The sequence below is a fragment of the Phocoena sinus genome, chromosome 4 (assembly GCF_008692025.1).
Source record: "Phocoena sinus isolate mPhoSin1 chromosome 4, mPhoSin1.pri, whole genome shotgun sequence".
Classification (NCBI taxonomy): domain Eukaryota; kingdom Metazoa; phylum Chordata; class Mammalia; order Artiodactyla; family Phocoenidae; genus Phocoena; species Phocoena sinus.
In genome coordinates, this window is record NC_045766.1 from 13,635,382 (window position 1) to 13,655,536 (window position 20,155).

General features: G+C 41.7%; 1 protein-coding gene across 1 annotated transcript in view; it reads left to right on the forward strand.

Annotated features, from left to right (window-relative positions):
- Nucleotides 1-12,886: 12,886 nt before the first annotated feature.
- ACKR4 (atypical chemokine receptor 4) overlaps nt 12,887-20,155 on the forward strand; it is a 45,420-nt gene continuing 38,151 nt past the window's right edge. Inside the window, exons 1-2 of the mRNA XM_032629610.1 lie at nt 12,887-13,019; nt 15,234-15,296. The gene's annotated coding sequence lies outside the window, so the exon portion shown is untranslated. The remainder of the gene's footprint in view (nt 13,020-15,233; nt 15,297-20,155) is intronic.

Here is a 20,155-nt window from a genome sequence, read left to right on the forward strand (position 1 = left end):
AATGAGATATATTTGTTCTCGTTTCATTTTTCCCTTTGAAGACCTTGTATATCTTTATTTCTAAGACAGATTTAGTAGTAGTAGCAGTAAGCAGACTTTGCCTCACATTTCTAGTATCTCATACAGCTACATTGACATATATGTTCATTCCTAAATCCCTTCATTAGTATTTCAACCACATCTAAATTTCAAGACACAGACAGCATCTCATTTATTTTCCATACAATATTCAGGAATGGGTCAGGCTGTTAATAAATAGTTTAATGCATGTGACACATTAATTCCAATATTTTTAAGAGGAAAGAAATTTAAAGAGTGAGAGGAGATTTCACATAACAGATTTCAGCACCGAGGTCTTCTAGTGTGATCACAGACTACAAGAAAATATAAACATGTAAAATATATACAAACACTTCTTAAAGAATAAGGAAATATCCAACCCTCCAAGTTGCCTTTGAAAGCAAGAACCAAGTTTATTCCACAGTTGATGTGTAAGAAGAGCTGGAATGGACACTTAATTCATATCATAAATTGTTAATTCAAAATTTTCCATCAGATTTATCCATCTCTCAACTTAAAGATTATGGAGTAATGTACCCATGTAAGTATTTTAACATATACCTAGGTTTTTAGTTTCTAAGAGGCAATATTTAGTTATAAAAATATGTTCACTAAAAGAGATTCTAACAGCTAATTTAGGAGTAGGTGTTTTAGAAGAGCATAAATCAATACAACAATATATTTTCTTTAAATACTAAAAGAACATAAATATTGTGAATATTTACAGTAAAGGCCCATTTAAATAAATCTGCAAGTCACTGATGTTTGAGTACCAATAACAGTTCATCTTTTTTTTTATATTTGAATTTTATTTATTTTTTATACAGCAGGTTCTTATTAGTTATCCATTTTATACGTATTGGTGTATATATGTCAATCCCAATCTCCCATTTCATTACACCACCACCAACTCATCTTTATTGAACATTATGCCAAGCATTTTATAAAGTGTCATATGTGCATGACTTCAATTAATCCTCAGCAAACCTATGGGCTTGTTGCTGATATAATTCCCATCTTCCAGGTGAAGAACATGAGGTTCAGAGAGGCAAAGCACCTTACCGAAAGTCACACAACTAGTAAGTAACAGAGTAAGAAATTAAAACTACTTTTACTTGACACCATAGTCTGTTTTCTGAGCCACTATCCTGAGATAGCAATAATCTCAAATAGGTGTATGTGACTAGGAAGACTGAGTTTCTTTTTCTTTTTTTTTTTTAATATTTGAGTTATTACTTTTTTTTTTCTTTTGGCCACACCTCACGGCATGTGGAACTTCCCCGACCAGGGATCAAACCCATGCCCCATGCAGTGGAAGCACAGAGTCTTAACCACTGGACCACCAGGGAAGCCCCTGTTTTTCATTTTTAAACATTTTTTTTTGTAAACTAAAACAGGTATAGAAAATCTCACTGAACAAATTAGTTTAGTGAATCACTCTTGACCTCCCAGGCAGGTCAAGAACTTTGCCAGCCTCTCCAGAAGCCCCAACATGTGCCCCCATCAGAATCACAGCCCCTCCCTTCAAAAGTGACCACTTGTCCAACGCTTCCTTGTGTGACTTCGTAGTTCATCACCCACATGTACATTGCTAGACACCAGAGTTTGGTCTTGCTATTTTTCTTTTTTAAATGTGTCTTGAGTCTCTTTCAATCTGGCTGCCCCTCCATCCCTTTCTTTTCCCCACCACTTGTCTGTCAAAGTCCCTGCGGCCATTTGACTTGTTGGTTTTCCTACAGTTGGAAGTTGCTGATCACACAGTCATGGTGTAATTCAGGTTGGTCCTCTGTCCTCTTTTGGAGTGGAGGTTTTATCTGAGATTTATGCGTGGGGAAATTTGCCCTGAGAGAGAAAAGTGAGGCAGCATGAGCAGGGTAACAGGAAAGTAAGTATAGGATATCTGGAGGGGTGGGGTGGTATGGTGTGGGTGGCATATAGGGGTCCAGAGAGAACCGAACCTGAGGCCTAGGGAGGGGCCAGTTGGGCAGTGTCCTGAGTGCCAAGCTGAGGCATCGGCATGCAGGCCCAGATGTGGTTCAGGAATGAGAGCTGTGTTTTAAAATAGCAGTGGGCTGAGATCAATTTGGTGTGTTTGTTGGTGGGGGAGGGTGGTGAGAGGTGGCAAAACTGAAAGGCACTAGTAACACACAGCCCATCTAAGGAGCAACGCAGGGGACGAACACGGGAAACAGGCAAGAGACCACTCTTGGAAGTCATATGTAAGCCCGAGGATTGTCACTAGATAATCAGCTCCAGAACCCTTTTCAGTCCAGAAATTCTGTGATCCCTTTCCTAATGCATATTGTCCGTTATGTGATGAAATGTCTCTAAATGCCTAAACTTTACTAGGATTTGGGGAAGCGCAATTTGCAAAAAGTATTGCAGATAAACTCAGTCTGTTTCTGGCAAACTGTTGACTAGAAATTTAACTACCTGCTTGGAATGCATGGCCCCCTATATGGTATAAGCACTTCCCTTTTAGTGGCCAGAGGGGCTGTGAGCAAGGAATGCAAAGGCTCCCTTGCATTTGTTCCCTTATCTATAAAATAATGATCATTCTTAACCCATCCTTCCCAGGGCTGTTGTGAGGATTAAATACGCCTGTGAGAGGGTGTTGGGAACTGTGAGGCCTAAGAAGAGTGATAATAATGGTGAGCTGTTGTATCAATAGCAATTTTTCTCATTGTCTTCATACTTGGGATCAGGAATAGGGTAAAACAAATTCTAAGGACACTTTAGGTCAACATAAAGTGATTTGTAATTTTTTGTTAGTTTTAAAAATAGTCATGTTGTTATGTAATCGCTAACTAAAAAGTCATTATCTTGGCTCCAAAATCAGAGATTCCATAATTTTTGGTCAGCAAAACCATGTTTCCTACACACTAAAACATCTTTTCCCTTAAGCTGCTGCCTGTTTACCATCAGATAAGGTCCAAGAGGCAAGACCCAGAGAATGATTTAAACTTACTTCCAAATTGAGGACGCTTAACAACTGACTTGAATGAAGAGTTCTGTACTAAAACTAAAACACAGACTGTTTACACAGTCAAATGAGTCTCACTATAAAATGAAATGTAGAATTCAGAGTTTGGAGTTGGTGGATTAGAAAAAGCTAGAGAATACAGAATTCCTTGGAAGGCTGATTTCTAGCAGGCAGGGATGCCTGGACAGCAGCAACCAGCCTCCAGTTTCCATTCTGCTATAAAGAGAACAGAGCTAAAACCTTGACCTGCAAAGGTCCGGTGGGTGGGTGCACAGAGGTGGCAGCTGTGCCCATTGGAGAGTAGCCTCTGCTTGGCTCCACTGGGACCTTCTGGGGGAAGAAAAGTCGCAGTGTGCTAAATGCTCCCATGCTCAGGAAGATAGTATCAAGTCTGGATTTCCATGTGAAGTTGGCTTTTAAAATATGGGCAACCCATTCAAAGTTTTTAAAACCAAGTGGACCATACAAAAGTACCTGCAGATTAGATTTGACCCAAGGGTATTCAGTCCTCTTGAAATGAGATCGAAAATAGGGGTTACACAGAGTTGGATGAATGTGCTTTCTGTCTAATGAGTTAATTAAGTCAGTTGTATTTTTAAATGACCGAACTGCTGTTGCAGTATGGGGTAGTTTCACCATCAGGTGCACTCCTGCTGCTTTCATGAAGAGAGGGAAGAGGACAAGACTTCAGCAAAGCTGTCATTATGGACTGAATATTTGTGCCCCGCCCCCACAAACTCATATGTTGAATCCCTAACCCCCAGTGTCTCTGGAAGTAAGGGCTTTGGCAGGTGTTTAGGGTTAGATGAGGTCACAAGGGTGCAGCCCTCATGATGGGGTTAGTGCCCTTATTAGAAGAGACACCAGAGAGCTTGCTCTCTCTCTCCTTGTGTGCACAGAAAAAAGTCATGAGAGCATACAGTGAGATGGCAGCTGCTTATAAGCCAACAAGAGAGGCCTCAGATGAAACCTACCTTGCCAGAACCTTGATCTCAGATTCCCCAGCCTCCAGAACTGTGAGAAATAAATGTCTGTTGTTTAAGCCACCAAGTCTGGTATTTTGTTATGGCAGCCTGAGCTGACTGATATACTGGTGCTGGCTGGGGGACCAGTAGCAGAAGGGAGAGGAGAGTTTGCTCATAGATTAGCAGGACAAGGGCTGATCAGAACCAGAGCCACCTGAACATTGGTTGCACTTGGTATAAATTCAGCTTCAGTACCTTTGTAAAGAAGTGATAGCCTGTCCAGAAGTTGGGAAGACAAACCTCTAAGGCTGGTCTACAGCACACACCGAAGTTTGGAATGGGCACTGGGTTAGAAGTAGGTAACTGGTTGGCTCCTGGGACCAAGTGTGTTTCCTGTTTTGTTGATTTTTTAATGTGTTAAATTTTGAGTATCCAGATTATATCAGCATCACTAATGGATGCCCAAGGACCTAGGTGTTCATCCCAAGTAGTCCATCCTCATTCACATCAGCCCCAAGTGGTTGTGTGGACTTTGGGTTGAATTCTGTGTCTCCCTGTGGTCTTGACTCACCCAGTATGTTTAATTGAGAGCAAGAGAGAGGCAGCAATTTGTCCTGGAACCAGCATAGGCCCTGGAGTTGGGGCCATCCAGGCTGCGGTTCTGGCCCTCACTGTGTGACCTCTCATCTTCAAATGGGGTTCATTAACACCTCCCTCTGTTCTGTAGATCAGAGATAATCAACACAAACACCTAACACGTCCTAGACAGTGCCAGCCTCCTAGACGGTGAGGTGGTGAAGGGGGAGAAAACACTACCTTAACAGGTAGAATCTGCCCTGCTTGGGATTCTGATCTTGGGCATAGATTTCTTCTCTAAAATGCCTAGGTTGAAAAAAAAATAATAATAAAATAAAATAAAATGCCTAGGTTGGTCTGGTCAGGTAATATTTCACTGTTAAGAATCTCATAAAAGATAATATGAGCCGGAAGTTCCCTGGTGGCCCAGTGGTTAAGACTGCACTCCCAATGCAGGGCACCCAGGTTTGATCCCTGGTCAGGGAACTATATCCCACATGCATGCTGCACCTAAGAGTTCGCATACCACAACTAAGCAACTGGCGAGCCGCAACTAAGACCTGGTGCAACCAAATAAATAAATAAAGATAAATATTAAAATAAATAAAAATTTAAAAAGAAAACAAAAAAGATAAGCAGTCTATGCAAAAATGTATAAAGGCACATATTTTATATAAGAGAACTCAGTCCCTCTCTAACGCCAGTGCTAGATGACGTCTAAGAATTTTGATACTGTTGTCTCACAAATAACTGGACTTATCATGAAACAGACTCTTTCTATCCTCCACCATGGGAACCCAGGACTCTATCCTGCTCATCAGCACTTTCCTATTGCAAGTGTTTACTGCATACGTTGTTTAATATATCATCTAGCATTTAGAGCAAAGAACTTCACATCTGGACCGTCCATAACTTCCAAATTCAGGGAGTAAAAGGTGAGGCTGGGTTACTGTGGGCTCCAGGGCCCCACAAATACAGGACATAGGGTGGCCGGTTTAAAAAGTTTGTTTTTCTATATGGCTTACAAAAGAAAATGTGTACATTTCCATCATTTTACAAAGCCCCAGCTTAGGGAAATGACTTTGTAAGAGCAGATAAAGGCCTCAGAACTGTTAATGGAAAGTCTCAGTTATACATACAAAGAATTAATGTTTATGCCTATATATTTTTAAAGATTTCTTTTATTACTTATTTTATTTATTTTTGGCTGCGTTGGGTCAGTTGTAGCACGCGGAATCTTTCATTGTGGCGCATGGGCTTCTTTCTAGTTGTGGTATACGGGTTTTCTCTCTCTAGTTGTGGTGTGTGGGTTCCAGGGCGCAAGGGCTCTGTAGTTTGCGTCACGCAGGCTCTCTAGTTGAGGCGTGAGAGCTCAGTAGTTGTGGCGCCTGGGCTTAGTTGCCGCATGGCATATGGGATCTTAGTTCCCTGACCAGGGATCGAACCTGTGTCCCCTGCATTGGAAGACGGATTCTTTATCACTGGATCACCAGGGAAGTCCCGTATGCCTATATTTTTCAACACTGAAAAGGTGTATGGCTTTCATAACAAGGTTATGTGGGGCTTCCCTCGTGGCGCAGTGGTTGAGTGTCCACCTGCCATTGCAGGGGACACGGGTTCTTGCCCCGGTCTGGGAAAATCCCACATGCCACGAAGCGCCTGGGCCCATGAGCCATGGCCGCTAAGCCTGCACGTCCGGAGCCTGTGCTCCGGCACGGGAGAGGCCACAGCAGTGAGAGGCCCACGTACCGCAAAAACAAAAACAAAAACAAGGTTATGTGATTACTGTGTATAAATTTTTGACAATTTTCAATTACTCTCCAATGGCATATAATAAAATTCAATATCTGTGAGGGAATATTTGCCTCATTCCCTGGCCCCTGTCAAGTGTGGCAATGTCTGTGAACAGGAGAAGAGGAACCCCATGTCCTCAATCTCTTTATTTCAGGGAAAGGCTTATGAAGTTGTGTGGCTTGAGTCCTTGAAGAAATGAGTCATTTATCTTCAGAAAAAAAGGTCATATGGAAGTAATTCTACAAATATTTGGTTGTGCATAAATTTAGATACTTAAGCTCAAACCCCACCCTTAACACACTAATATTGTACAGGACTCCAAACAGCCCCAGCATTCCAAGACAAGAAATGGAGCATATCCTCTGGCTTTAAATGCAAGAATTGGCCAGAGACAATCTTGTTAGCTCTAAAACAAGCAAGATGAGTTCAGGGTATTTATGCACCTCTTGAGTTTAGAGCAGAAAACTTTATCATTTGCTCAGAGCTGGATGATACCACACTCTTCATGTGACCAGGACTGTCCTAGAACAGCTTGGCATGGTAGAAAACCTTTGCAGTCAGACCTTATTACATTGAATACTGACAAATGCACACCTCCAGGCAGGAGTGTAGAAGCATGGAAGAGGCCAAAATGGGGAAAAAAGGCAATTTGGAGAAAACAAAGAAGGAAGAAGAAAACATTGGAAAAGAAAGCTGTTGTTAGTTAATACCCTCAGAGATAAACATTGCATCCACAATACAGCAGGATGCCACTTAAAAACTACTTTTATTCAGAGAATTAAAACCAGGTCTTGTACATTTTAAAAAATTAAAATAGCAGAAATGAAAAACCATGAGAGACAAAGTTGACGTTGAGAGATAAAGTTGAGGAAATTTCCTTAAGAAGCGGAGTAAAAAGATGGAGATAGAAAAACAGGAATAAAAGTTAAGCAAGAGGCCCAGCCCAGGAGGCCCATTATCCAAAAAACCTACATCCAGAAACAGATACTAGTTTTTTAAAGTAGATGTTATGGACTGAATCTATGTGTTCCCCACCCCACCCCACCCCACCCCCGGCCAAATTCTTATGTTGAAATCCTTATCTTCAAGATGATGGAATTAGGGTGGAGCCCTCATGAATGGGATTAGTGCTGTTATAAAAGGGACCCCAGAGAGCTCTTTCAAGATTTTTCTGCCAAGTGAAAACATAGTGAGAATGCAGCATTTGGAAACCAGAAACAGCCCTCAACAGATGCTGAATCTGTCCATGCCTTGATCTTGGACTTCCAGCTTACATAACTGTGAGAAATAAAGTATGTTTAAGCCACTCAGTATATGGTATTTTGTTATAGCATCCCGAGCTAACTAAAATGAGCAGAGAACAAAATCAAAAAGTCAAACTTTCCCAGTGCCCAGCCCAGTGGATGAAAATAAACCCTGACACATTCATGTCATTGTGAAATTTTACAATATGGAAACATGAAGTTCCTATAAGCTTCCAGGGTGTGGCAGGAGAAGGAGAGAACATTTCTCAGAAAGGAACAAGAATCAGAATAGCCTGGATTTCTCAATAACACTGAATGTTATAAGACAAGGAGGTGATGCCTTCAAAAGCCTAAAGGAAAATGATTTCCCAGCCTAGGATTCTAGATCCAGTCACACTGCCAATTAAATGAAGGGGGGGAAATTAAGACATTTCCAAATACACAGGGTCTCAGATTTACCTTTACCTCCCATGAATGTTTTGTAAGAAGCTCCTGAAGGATGTTTTCCACCAAAGTTGGGTAGCCAAGAAAGCAAGGTGGGATTCTCCAAATGGTGGTGAAAAGAGATCCTAAAGCAGCTGACTTAGAGCATGACCAGACTGGAATAGGCCAGAGCAGACCAGAGGCTCAGGGAACAAATTCTTCAAGAAGATGAAACTGATAGACAACCTACGTGTTTGAACATTGTAAGAGGAAGGAGGTTGATGTACCTGAGGAAGAGTTTAGAAGAATTGGACAGCAAAATTACATTGTACATATGACCTGTAAGATTCTGACTGGTACTTACATAATTATAATGCCACCATGATTATATTGGGAGAATGGAAATGCAGGAAGGATGTGTGAGGGAGTGTAAGTTTGGTAGGGGAGAAGATGAAAGACAACTGAATAATGGCTAAACTAGAAAAAAATCAAGGATTAGCAATATACCAGACTATATATGAATAATAGTATTTTATCCAGATCAAATTCCCCAAGTGTGGTCATTGTTTATGGATAAATGACATGATGTCTGCAACTAACTGTCAAATAGCACAGAGAGAGGGAGAGAGAGGGGGAGAGAAAGAGAAAGGAATGTGGATCTAGATAAGGATATTTGGCTGTTCATTTTACTCTTCCTGCAACTTTTCTGAAGGTTTGAAATTTTTCAAAATAAAAACTGGGAGATGAGTAGTAGCATACTTGCATTATTTAGAAGTAGATAGCCATGTTTATCAATTAGCTTAAAAGTTTTAAAGTGTTTGCCTACGGGAATAGGAAGTTAGCATGTTGGAAGGGGGGGGAAGGAGGAACAACTGATGTTTTCATGACTAGCTTTGAACAGTGATTTGACTGTTGAACTCAGACATGTACACCTTTGATTAAAAATAAAAACTAAATTAACAACTCAATACATATTAAAGGGAAATTAAAAATCAGTAAAACCAAAACTTTTAAAAAGCTGCTTTTTTATGGAAAGCATGGAAAGATATCCCATGCTCTTGGACTGGAAGAATTAATATTGTTAAAATGGCCATACTACAGATGCAATCTGCAGATTTAATGCAATCCCTATCAAATTACCCAGGACATTTTTCACAGAACTAGAACAAATAATCCTAAAATTTATATGGAACCACGAAAGACCCAGAATTGCCAAAGCAACCCTAAGGAAAACGAACAAAGCTGAAGGCAAAACACTCTCAGACTTCAGACAGTTACAAAGCTACAGTAATCAAAACAATGTGGTATTGGGAAAAAAACAGACATATGAATCAATGGAACAGACTAGAGAGCCCCAGAAATAAACCCACACACCTACTGTCAATCAATCTTAGACAAAGGAGACAAGACTGTACAATAGAGAAAAGACAGTCTCTTCAGCAAGTGGTATTGGGAAAGCTGGACAGCCTTATGTAAATCAATGAAGTTAGAACACTCCCTCACATCATACAAAAAAAAAAACTCAAAATGGCTTACGACATGTCACCATAAAACTCCTAGAAAGACTTAAGTATATGACATGTCACCATAAAACTCATAGGCAAAACATTATCTGACATAAATTGTACCAATGTTTTCTTAGGTCAGTCTCCTAAGGCAATAGAAATAAAAGCAAAAATAAACAAATGGGACTTAAAGTTATGCGCTTTTGAAGAGCAAAGGAAACCATAAACAAAATGAAAAGACAACCTATGGACTGGGAGAAAATATTTGCAAATTATGCAACTAATAAAGGATTAATTTCCAAAATATAAAAACAGTTCATACAACTCAATATCAAAGAAACAAATGACCCAATCAAGAAATGGGCAGAAGACCTAAATAGACATTTCTCCAAAGAAGACATACAGATGGCCAACAGACACTTGAAAAGATGCTCCACATCGATAATTATTAGAGAATTGCAAATCAAAACTACAATGAGGTACCACCTCACACTGGTCAGAATGGCCATCATCAAAAATCTATAAACAATACATGCTGGAGAGGGTGTGGAGAAAAGGGAACCCTCTTGCACTGTTGGTGGGAATGTAAATTGGTGCAGCCACTGTGGAGAATTGTATGGAGCTATCTTAAAAAACTAAAAAATGTAGCTATCATACAATATGGCAGTCCCACTCCTAGGCATATATTTGGATAAAACTCTAATTCAAAATGATACATGCACCCCAATGTTCATAGCAGCACTATTTACAATAGCCAAGACACAGAAGCAACCTAAATGTCCATCTACAGGTGAATGGATAAAGCAGATGTGGTACATATCTATACCTACAATGGCATACTACTCAGCCATAGAGAAGAATGAAATAGTGCCATGTGCAGCAACATGGCTGGACCTAGAGAGTATCACACTAAGTGATATCACTTATATGTGGAACCTAAAATATGATAGGGACTTCCTTAGTGGTCCAGTGGTTATGACTTTGCCTTCCAATTTGGGCAGGGGGTGCGGGTTCAATCCCTGCTCAGGGAGCTAAGATCCCACATGCCTCACAGCCAAAAAAAAAACAAACCCCAAAACATAAAACAGAAGCAGTATTGTAAGAAATTCAATAAAGACTTTAAAAATGGTTCACATCAAAAAAAATCTTAAAATAAATAAATATGATACAAATGAACTTATTTACAAATAAAAATATCACATATATGGAATCTAAAATATGATACAAATGAACTTATTTGCAAAACAGAAATAGACTCACAAACATAGAAAACAAACTTATAGTTACTGAGGGGGAAAGGGGCAGGGGAAGAATAAATTAGAAATTTGGGATTAACTTATACTACTACTATCTATACACTACTATCTATAAAATAGATAATCAACAAGGACCTACAGTAAAGCACAGGGAACTATATTCAATATCTTATAATAAACTGTAATGGAAAAGAATATGAAAATAGAATATATATATGTATAATTGAGTCACTTTGCTGTACAGCAGAAACTAACACAACATTGTAAATCAACTATACTTCAATTTTTTAAAAAGGTAAAAAAGCAGATTTTGTACATTCAAACAGTGTGGGAAATACAATAGAAAAAATATTATCCACAACAACTAAAGGAACAAAATATTTAGGAATAACTTTAACATGAAATGTGCAAGATTTCTATGAAGACTAGCCCTCTACTGAGGGACATAGAGGAATTATGGAATAGGTAGACATGTCTTATCCCTGGGGAAGATGATTCGATATTGTAGAGGTGTCAGTTGTCCCTAAAGTAAACTCAATGCAATCTCAGTCAAAATCCCAACAAAATGATTTTATGGCTCACTTGTGAGAATACTATAGGACTACAAGAAAGAAATTGGATAACGAATTGCTCAACCAGATTTTAAAATATATTAAAAAGCTACAGAAAATTAAAACTGTGTGGCATAGGCACTGTAAACAAAAGGTCAACAGAAGCAAACAAACTCCCAGTCCAAGTACATGATAGACAGCATGTGGTAAAGATGGCCTTTCCACTAGACATGTGTGTGGGGGGGTGAGAGAGGAGAAATGGATTAATCAAGCAACTGGCTAGCCCTCGTATAGATACCCTCCCCCCCACCCCCGTATAAGAAATGATCCACAGAGTGGCCCTACCTCATTTACTTACATGCACGTATATCCCAGCTACATCAAACGTTTAAAGTGAAAAATAAAACTTATAAAATCCATTAAATAAAAGAGTGAACCTTCAATCCTAGCCAGTTGCCACACCAAGCCATGAACATCGTCCTTGATTTCATCCTCTTTCTCACCATGTCGCTTTCAATTAACTGCGTTTTGTTCCTTCTACACCTTAAATATCTCTAGGGTCTATATCCAGTCTGTCTCCCCATTGTGAACCCTTCCAACAAGTTGCCTTGGTTCAGGGCAACAGGATCCTACCTGGTGTCTGACTTCTAACATGGTCTGAGTCCAGTACATTTTTCATGGAGCAACAGTTCTAAAACCAGGTATGACCTTTTTGATCCCATGTTCAATGCCCTTCCGTGACTCCTCACTGCTCTCAGGACCAAGTCCAGTGGCTCGTCTTTGGCCCTGCAGCCCTTCATACTCCAGCCCCTTCTCTCTCTGGCATCCTCTCTCCTACTTTCTCTGTATCATTCCAAAAATAGTGAACTTCTCAGTTTCTAGAGCTTGCCAGCCTTTTCCCCCAAACCTTCCCATATACTGTTCCACCCAGAACATTTCTCCCACACCTCTTGTTCTTAAGGTCTGGGAACCTCCAGTGACCCCCTGATATCATGGACTCCACTAATAAAATCATTGTATTTACTTGACCATCTCCCCATAAGAAGTAAGTTTTGTGTGTGCCAGGATTATGTCTGTCTTGTCCATCTTAGATCCCCCAGAATTTAGTATTATATATAGAACATAACAAGCATTCAACGAGTACTTGGTGAATGAATTGAACTGTGCTTGTATAAATCCATTTTTCACAATTAAAAAAAACCAAGTTCACATGGTATAAAATTGATGGTAACAGCAAACAGCAACTTTTACCAATTGGCATTAATAGAGCCCCGGGCTGGGTCTGAGCCAGTGCTGCGTGGGCTGTTTACAAAATTACAAATTCCTGTTCCAGGGTGGTCTCCTCTGACATCTAGGTATTGGGTTGGCCAAAAAGTTTTTTTGGGTTTTTTCCATAAGATGTTACAGAAAAAACCAAACGAACTTTTTGGCCAACCCAATATTTTCAACAGTGCCAGCTGCTCAGAATCTGATCCCCTGAGGTTTGGGGCTGGGACTAGAGGTCCCAAATGAGGAGAAATCCCACTTGTGATCCTCTTTTGCTTCCTGCTTCTAGGTCCTTCAGCTGAAGTTGCTTCAGACTCATCTTGTGCACTGTCCTCAACTTTCTACAGTGGAAATGGGATCTTAGAAATTCTAAAAATATTTTCCAACGTTTTCCACGTAAGTACCAGTTTATTTTCTCAAGATTGTGATTGATGAAAACCTGGCATTTTCTTGTAGATATGGGTGGGAGTTTTAGGTTAAGGGAGTTGTCAGCTGGCTGAAAGACCTCCTGAGGGCAAGGACAACATGGGTCTGTGGGCAAGTGCATCCCCACGGGCACTCAGGAAGGACTGGGGGAATTGCCTGGGACGAGAGTGTTCTCCGCCTCGGCTCTAAAGTTAATCTGGTGTTCTCTCAATTCCAGTTGGTCTAATGTCGTGTTGCTTCATCTAGATATAAATACAAAGTCCTTTTGATTTAATACTTTAAAGAATCATGAGGCAGCAACACTGAATAGGAAGGAACTATTTTAATTCCCTCAGCACTCATGCTCCACTTGGAGCAAATGGCAAAGCTTCTGTGACTGGTGGCTTCTGCCTCTCTTTTCTTCTGGATGGCTTTTCAAATTTTGTCAGCAAAAGAGAGGTTAAAAAAGAACAAATAAAATCATTAACTTTTGACAGGGCGAGAAAGAGTCATGGACATATACACACTAACAAACGTAGTAAGGTAGATAGCTAGGGGGAAGCAGCCGCAAGGCACAGGGATATTAGCTCGGGGCTTTGGGACAGCCTGGAGGGGTGGGAGGGGGAGAGTGGGAGGGAGGGAGACGCAAGAGGGAAGACACATGGGAGCACATGTATATGTATAGCTGATTCACTTTGTTATAAATCAGAAACTAACACACTATTGTAAAGCAATTATACCCCAATAAAGATGTTAAAAAAAAAAAAAAAAAACTGGAAAAAAAAAAATCATTAACTAAGTACGTGAGGGTCGCAACATATTATGCGCTTGCCTGTCAAATTATTTACTCCTTTGGGATTTGGTCCAGCTGTCTTGATGGGTTGGCAGGAGACTTCTTGCAAAGAGGTTTCAAATGGATTTGGAATTTAAATCTAACTTCAAGCAAAATGGTCAGAGAGACCGCCAGGGTCCATAGGTCTGGGTGGGTCTGGCCTGAGGTCATCTGTGAGAGCTGGCTGTGAATGGAGGCCTGTGTGCTCTCAGCAGTCGGAGAAGGGAGCCTGCCCTTGTAGGCACTGAACATCCACACCTGATGAGTGGGCCGTCCCTCCAGCTGCATTCATGGCTTAGTCCCTGAGTAGTAGAAAGTTTGTTTGGCATCTTGGAGACAGATAACAGGAGTTGTGATGGACTAAATAGAATGAAATGCAGCAAGTAATCCATTTGGGAGCGATCTCCCCTCAAGCCAAAAACCTCATTATAAACAATTTGCAGAGGATGGGTTGGGAGAGAATAATTGATTATCACAGCTTGAATTTTATAAAAAGTATTGTCTCCATTTCCCATGACAAGATCATCATTAATTTCCACCAAGCGGGGAGGACTCTGCTCACAAATCAACTGTGTGATCTCAAGAGACTGAGTTTACACCCTTCTATTTCCATGTATTAGAGCCAAGCCTTTTTCCTACTTGGAAACCCTAACTACCCTGAACAAACAGCAATTTTCCCTCACATGATCTTCAGGAATTGTTTACCACAGGACCCTTGGTAAACTAGAGATGCTTAGCAGTTCTTGTCATTATGAGTTTGTTTTGTTTGTTTGTTTTTTTCGAAATACAGGAAATGCACTGGAGTTAACTTTTTCCTGCACCAGACAAAAGCATAGAAGATATAAAAACACTACCTTCCCTTAGCTACAGTAGTAAACAGTGGTTTTGGCTGCTCAGCATCTGTTCTCCGTATCTAATGCCTCAAGGCCTTTCCTGCACTGAGTGTGATTGGCGGGTCAGTGTCTCAGGAACCTCCTGGCCAGGACAGTAGCCACTGGCCATGTGTGACTGCTGGACACTTGAAATGTATCTGAGAAACTAAATTTTTAATTTCATTTAAATTAATTTCTTCAAGTTTAAAAACTGATGCTCAATTCAGTTTTTGAAAAGTTATAAATGTGTTTGGAACAATTCAAGTATGTGGATCTACTTTTTCAACTATAAATTATATGAAACCCACAGACAGTTAACTTTGTACAGTTCAAGTATTTTCATTGAAAAGTTAGCTTCCAAATTGAGATGTGTTGTGAATTAATTGTTGTTGTTAAAATTAATTTCTCACGTTTCTTTGTACTTCTTTAAATGTGGCACTAGACAATTTAAAATCACACATGTGGCAGGCACTATATTTCTCTTTTCTTTCCCTGTTCCAGGACAGGCCCCAGCGGCCTGTGAGCTGAGCTTGGCCAACCAGCAGCTCCTCAGAGCTTGATCAGGTGAGGCAGTGGGCGAGGCGCAGACTGAAGGTGGGGGAGGCCAAGGGAGGTCAGCCCTGCTTGTTGGTCACTCTCCCTCCCTGTGTCCTTTCCTGGTGAGACCCTCCAGCCTTTCTTGGTCTTCTGCTTCCATGCCCACCTAGCAGATTCCCTTTAGCACACGTTAGCCAGTCTCTTCCCAGGGTTTTCAGCCAGACACCCTAAAACAGATCTGACCAGGATTTGCAGGGAGTGAGTATCTAGGTCCTCATTTCTCCAGAATCCCTGGTGCATCAGTTACCAGTGAGGTCACCATCACCAGCACTGGATTGGGGCTGGGCTGGGGTAGCTCAAACTCCTCAGGGGATTGATAAGCATGGCTTTAGAGCATCTTCTTTTAAGCATCTGCATGGCCAGTGAGTAAACAGCAGCTTGTATTACCATACTTCAGATGGGAAGGAAAGCAAAGTTCCTGGGATCCCTGCACTCTGGCAGTCAACAGATGTTTAGTGAGGACTTATTAATCACTCCCTGGGCATTGTTCTAGACACTAAGTGTGTAGCAATGAGACAAAAACACAAGTATACTTCTTGTTGGGAAATGGGGGGATAATAAGGCAAATAAAAAGGAAAGATACATAGTATGTTACAAGACAGACATTCTCAGGAGAAAGCCAAACCGGGGAAGGGGGTAAGGAATGTGTGCATGTGTGTGTATGTGTTAGAAGGGCAGAGACATTTAGATAGGGTGATCATAGAGGGAACACCTAGAATGTTACATTTACAGGAAGGGAGCAAGCCTTGAGAATGTGGGTTTGGGCCACCCCCAACTTGTGATGCTGAAGGCTGCTCAAGGCTTCTGGACGCTGGAAGCTGTTGCCTGCAAGGAGCAGTGGTCCTGAGGGGGAGGGGGGGATCAGAGTCTGTGTGAGGACATGATGAGACCCTTGCCTTAATGACATTCTCTACTTCGTATAACTTAATGTGCCATTTTCAAACTTGAATTCGCTTTTGTCGGTTTAAGGGATCACAAGAGAATTTACGTAGCTTCTAGACCAGATACCGTTTGTGGCCAGATGGGTGCCCTACTTCACCCAAAATATTCCTTGCTAAGAAGGGACTTCAGGGCTTCCCTGGTGGCGCAGTGGTTAAGAATCCGCCTGCCAATGCAGGGGACACGGGTTCAAGTCCTGGTCCAGGAGGATCCCACATGCCGCGGAGCAACTAAGCCCATGCACCACAACTACTGAGCCTGTGCTCTAGAGCCCGTGAGCTACAACTCCTGAGCCCACGTGCCACAACTACTGAAGCCCACACGCCTAGAGCCTATGCTCCACAACAAGAGAAGCCACCAAAATGAGAAGCCCACGCACCACAACGAAGAGTAGCCCCCATTCGCCGCAACTAGAGAAAGCCCGTGCACAGCAACAAAGACCCAACGCAGCCAAAAATAAATAAATACATAAAATTTATTAAAAAAAAAAAAAAGGAGGGATCTCAGCCTCTCACTGGAGGCTGCATGTTTTCAGCCAGCTGACCAGGAGCTGGGATCTTCTTCGATCCCTAGCCAACAGCACCCACTTGACTACCAGGGTACCTCTAATCCTGGCCTGCACAGGGGGCTGTGGACTTGAGGCTCACATCTGTCTATCCAAGTGGACTGGGCCTGTGTGCCTAGGAACAGGTAGCCTGTTAACAGTTGGGTTTTGATGTTTTTCATGCATGCGAGTAATCAAAATTAAAACTAGAGTAGCCTAATTTCCTGGGAGTAGGTGGAGAGCCTTCCCCCGTACAGAGTGAGGAAGGTTTGGAATCAATAGTCCAGGTCTGTTGGGATAAGTGAGAAAACACAGGAATGTTCTTTTTGCACATTTGTTTCTCATAAGAGTGCCCTATTTTAACAGGAAACAATATATATCGTTTCTAATTAAAAAAATATCTGGGGTATCCGAGGAACAGCAGAAGGCTGGTGTGGCTGGTATGCAGTAAGGAAAAACCAGTAGAAACGGAAGTCACAGAGGCCAGGGCAGGGGGGCGAGGAGGCATCTGCAGCCTCCACTTTCACTTGTTTAAAAGAGTGAAACGGGACTTTCCACCGGCTGGTAACAACCATCCACGCAGCGGGCAAAGGAGCTTCTGGCCACATGCCATTCTCCACCTGTCAGGTGGGCCCCAGAGAGGCACTGCTCAGGACAATCACCCTTTGTTTCCTCACATATTTTGGGGTGAAGATAAAGCAGATAAAAGCCCTTGTTTCACAGAGCTTATCACAACCACACAAAACATTACCCTAGAATGTTTGTGGATTTTCTTCATGATAATCACAATGAGAAAGAGATAACAAAAAAAGAAATAAAAATATTGTGTCAGGATCATAAACCCTGAATGCTCTTTGTCTTGAGGACACTTCCCAGAATATTATTTGGAAAATTCTAACAATCACTGAATGTGGTTTTGTTTTTCTTAGTTACTCTGACTTCCCTCTGTACCTCGAGCTGATCACAGCACTCTGGCTGCTTAGGCTGCATTCCCCATCAAGAAAATTTTAAAAAGTAAACATGCATTCTCTGAATTGTTAAAATACTCATTAAACACCTATTTCATCAACTGATCTGTCCAAACTGCTGTGCGCACCCCACTTCTAGGGCACTAATATCCCTTTTCAGCCCCAGTGTTTCTCCAGTTACCCATAACCCACTCTGGGTCTGTTGTCCAACCACTGTGCTCATGGGCTGGTGCTCAGGCTTCTGCTCTGTTGTTTGCAGACCTATAAGTAAATGATTTGCCCTCTAGCCAATTGCAAATCAGGGACAAGGAGCGCATCCATGCACATGAATTCATTCATTCATACTTTTTTTTGAGTGCATACCAGCCAGGCATGGTTCCAGTACACAAAAAAAGTGGACTCTAGTGAGAAGACAGACCATAAATAAGTAGATATGTCAAGTGATAAGTGCTGTGAAAAGAATGGCAGGTAAAGAGGCTGGAGAGTTTCAGCAGGTGGTGCTGGTTCAGAACAAGTGCTCAGGAAAGGACCTTTCGACAAGGTGACTTAGGAGCAGGCATCTGGTAATCTCAGGGTAGGTCTTCCCAGGCAGAGAAAAGAGTGAGAGCCAAGACTCCGAGGCCCAGCTGTCGTGGTCTGGTCTCTTGGAAGCACAGTCCAGAGGCTGTTTGGAGGGAGGCAGGTGGGTGAGCGCAGAGAGGTACTGGGGACAAGCTCAAGTGGATCTTTGTCAGCCAAGGTGAGGGTTAGGGTTTTATTCCTAGTGAGATGGAAAGCCACTGCAGCATTTTGAGAGGTTCAGGCTGGCCGCTATGAGAACAGATTTGAAGCCCAGTTAGAAGACTACCACAGTAATCCAGGCAAAGGGAGAGTGGGGAAATAGGTGCAACAGACAAACATTGGTCCCAAGTGCTAACAGGAGGCCCACTGCTTGGCCTGCACCCCTTCCACTCTGCTTGTTGGGGAGGGTTCATCAGGCGCCTGGGAAAAAGAGAGGTCTGGCTGAGGCTACCTGGCTTGACTGAAATCAAGCATTTGTTCATAGCAGTCATTTTCTTAAATACATTTCATTTTTATAATATCCTTTATTTAAGAACTTTACTAATTTAAATCCTTCAGAAGCCTGGGTGAGAAGTGCCTTGTTCTGAATTTCCCAGCAACTGTTGTAGCTTAATTCAAGAAAAACGGGAGATGTATTTGTCTGCAAGCCTTGTGCAGCCTATCATCTATTGAATCACCTACATGCTACTATTGGTCTTTGCTGCTGTCACCCACTTCAATTTTCTTCGACAAAATGCACACATGCCTATAACATGTAAGTAGACCAGAGTTGTGGGAAGAGCTGGAGTGACATGGACCTGGGGGAAGCCTTGTAAACAGGTTGATGAGGAAAACAGCTCTTCCGTGATCAGCTGAAATTTCTCTTGTGTGTTCTTAAAAGGTTAGAATGTCAACTCCCAGAGATCCTTAACTGGCTGCTCCCTTGGATAAGCACTGCTACACCTTCTGTGACTGCTTATGTGTAGAGCTTTATGGTGACTTCCTGTCGGGCAGCCACAGCCCCTCCTCTCCTGCTGCTGCCCACACCGCAAATCTTGGGTAAAGCCCTGACTGGTGAGCTCTCCCCTTCTTCCTGCCTTCCCGCGTGGGGTCACCCTGAAGGGCTACTTCTCATTTTACAGCTGTGTGGGTTCAAATTCCTGGCAAAACCGGGCTGATTGATTGTCCTGGGTGGACTGCTCAGAGTGAGCCGCAGTGACAGCCTGAGGAGACCCCAGAAATGGCCCTGCCACTCCCATGTTTACAGTCATTCACTCACTGTGACTGAGGCATAGTTCCCTTGATCTTACTTTATACTTTGGAGACTGGAATTTTTCGTTTCAACAACTTTTACTACTCTTTTTTAACATGATTTTATCTGAATAAATTAAAGGTAGGTGAGAGAGGTGAATATGGATCACATGGGGGGATGGCTGTGGATGTGACAGACATAAGATAAAAACAGATCAACTGAAATGAATCAACCACCAACACAGCCAGTTTTTCTCAAAGAGGAAAAAATTATCACAAAATTACAACTACCAGATATAACTTTTAATTCTAATTGTTCAGAAACAATCCTGATTTCTCCTAAGTCACAGCTTTTAAAACTAGTAATAAGGTTGACCAGCTTGGGTTATAAGATTTTATCCACTTTAAATAAGGATGCCTTATAAAGTACTTTATTGTGGTTCACAAGTATCAAAGTGCTTCTATATGGCTTCAGTGATTCCCACACAAGCCCTCAGTAGATATGGGTCTTCTAGGTTTAAAAGTTAATCCCAACGTACAAAAAGAAATACAAGGTGCAGCGAGGTTAAGGCTCAAAGGCAAAT